The sequence below is a fragment of the Austrofundulus limnaeus genome, unplaced genomic scaffold, assembly GCF_001266775.1.
Source record: "Austrofundulus limnaeus strain Quisiro unplaced genomic scaffold, Austrofundulus_limnaeus-1.0 Scaffold356, whole genome shotgun sequence".
Taxonomy (NCBI): domain Eukaryota; kingdom Metazoa; phylum Chordata; class Actinopteri; order Cyprinodontiformes; family Rivulidae; genus Austrofundulus; species Austrofundulus limnaeus.
Window position 1 is genome coordinate 379,905 of NW_013952758.1, and position 3,019 is coordinate 382,923.

Here is a 3,019-nt window from a genome sequence, read left to right on the forward strand (position 1 = left end):
TTATTTATTATTATTTACCGTATTTATTCACCTGTTCTCTACAAAAAGCCATTTTGAACAGGATACAAAATAATAAAGTTTCATTAAAATGACATGTAATCATAACAAATTTCTCTTAAAAATTGAATCTCATAAAAAAGCCTAACCTGTAATGTTGTTCATTTCTCCCTCTGCACATCTAACACAGCCATAGCAGCAAACAGGTTTCCCTTTCTGTAAAACTTTACGTGTTCCTAGAGGACACTTCTCACTGCAAATAGACACAGGAACCTACAAGAAGAAAATCAGCAAAAACTGTATAAATACATGGATGTCATAACATTTTTGCAAAAATCATTTTGATGATACCAATAAATAACTTTTTTGTAATAAAGTTTACCTGTTTTGAACTCTGCGCCCAAATGAAAGTCTTATTTTGCAGATTTAGCTGTTTGTCTTGAGGTAACAATGCATCATAAAGACCAACAGAAACAAAATCCACAGTGCCGTTGTTTCTTGGCTGCCAGTTAATAATCTCGTATTTTGCTGCTGGATCTCCGTTTTCATTGAAGTAAACCTCCTCTCCTTCTTTTGTCTGGAAGTGAATTTTTTGAATGTGCCGCAAAATCTAAAACAATATATATTTATTGTTTAAATAAATATAAATAAAATATCAAATAGATGAGTACTAATTTTTTTAACAATATAAATTCTTAACATTTTAAAACAAATTATTTTATTACATTTTTTTCATGTTATGTTATTATTTATTGGTAATTGCTAATGCAATCATGTTATATAATCTTATTCAACTCACAGTAAATGGTTCCAGCGGCACACTGCTGTTGCATGTCTTATTACATCCAAGAATATTGTGCAGAGCATGGGCCACTGCATACACTCCTTTGTAAATATTGTTAAAAATAGGCATGAGGGACATGTCAGTGAAGCTGTTTTCTACTGCAGTCAGATCCTCATGTCCACTACATTCTCTCAGAATCTCCTCTGATTGTGACTTCTTGAACTTACAGCTGAATAATGCCTCCCACAATTCAGTAAATAAGTTATTATTTGATGAATTGAGTGGCTTCACATCCAGCATAAAATTTTTCAGACCACTGACATGTGCTTTAGGGATAGAAAGTCCTATAGCTCCATCCAGAATGTGATTCTTAAAATTTGCTGCAATTTGAGAATCAAAGATCCACGACTCACTGCCAACCCACTGATACCCTGTCAGGTTGTGATTGGACAACTCATGTATAAGCATTTCCATTTCTGTGGGAGTGAGAAAAGCAACAATAACCTTTGAAGTAGAAGCCTTGATAATGTCAATTATCTTTTGTAATTTTTCAGATGAATCTGTTCTAAAGAAAGAAACAGAATATTCCAGACAGATGCCCAGCTGCTCTGCAGTTTCTGTGAATGTTGCCATGCCATTATTGCCATAATCATCATTGGTTCTAACAGCTCCAACCCAAGTCCATCCAAAGTGTTTGACCAAATGAGCCAGAGCTCTGCTCTGATAGTAGTCACTGGGCACTGTTCGAAGAAAGGATGGGTACTTTGATTTATCACTGAGACAAGCACATGTTGCAAAGTGGCTGATCTGAAAAAAGGCAATCTGACTTAAAACATATTTTAGAAAAAACAGAAAAATAGTTAAATATTAAATATTTACACATACACATCTGCACCTACCAGGTAAAAAAGGAATATGTTTGATTTTCAACATTATATATATAATTTACTGTATCATACTCACCAATGGGATATGAAATGGTCCGAGAACATTAGCTACTGCTGTGCTGGAAGATGAAGAATTTTCTCCAACTATAGCCTGAACTTGTGCAGGTTTGGTACATGGCTCCTCGGAGGTTAAAGACACATTGTTGTTATCATTGTTTAAGGCAAGTGCAACCTGTAGACTTCTGACAACAGACCTACAAGTGTCATAAATATTATATCCCAGAGAAATGCCTGGAAGTAGGTCTGTACTGTTATTAATTTCCTCAATGGCAAAACGCATGGCTTGAGCAAACTGGATATCTCTGAAACTCAAACTTGATTCAGAAAAAATGTAATTGAAGCAAAAGAATCCCTAAAAATACAATTATAGACAAAAATGAAGCAACATGAATGATGGATGCATGCATAACATAATATACCTTATACATTCCAGTGGCAGGGGCTTTTGCATGTAGGTGTTCTCTCTGTTCTTCCAGCTGCTGTGAAAATAGAAAACTCCCACCAACATAATGTCTCCATCTTTATGCAGCTGAGGGATCTCAGGATCTCCTCTCTGTCTGCACAATGACTCCTCAGATTGTGAGAAAGACATTAAGAACAACAGCTGTAAAACTGCATGCACCTGGTTTGGCCACGTCAGTGTGGACATTATATCATCTGAAGAAGCAAACCAGCCAACTGTATTCCTTGAACAATGCAAATGAAAAACTTGAACTGGTATTTATTAATAAAGAATCAGCTTGCACATTATTTAAAAGAGGGTTTGGCTCTGTGGTAACACAAGGTGGAGCTAGAAGAGGTTTGCATTGAATTATATTATTTACCTTTTTTATTTAAAACCTCTGTTTAATTTAAAACATACAGTATGTTTGTGGGCTTATTTTGTTTTGTTTTATGTTGTATTTTTTCAACCTTTGTAGAAAAAAATAAAACAGCTTTTAATATTTACTGACAACGAATTGTAAAGTTATTCCACAAATGTATAGTTTATGTCTTCTCACAATAACAAAACTTTTGAGGTCACGCTATGACATAAATGACATATTTGAACGTTTTAGGGCTGGTTTCACAGCCTGGGCTTAAATTAAATGGACCAAGCATTAAATTTAGATTCAGAAACAGAAGTGTATAGAGGGCTGACTTTTTGAATTACTTATCCTATTTCTTTCATAAGAAATTATCAATCTTGCAGGTTAATACAGGTGCTGGTCATAAAATTAGAATATCATGAAAAAGTAGATTTATTTCAGTAATTCCATTTAAAAAGTGAAACTTGTATATTATATTCATA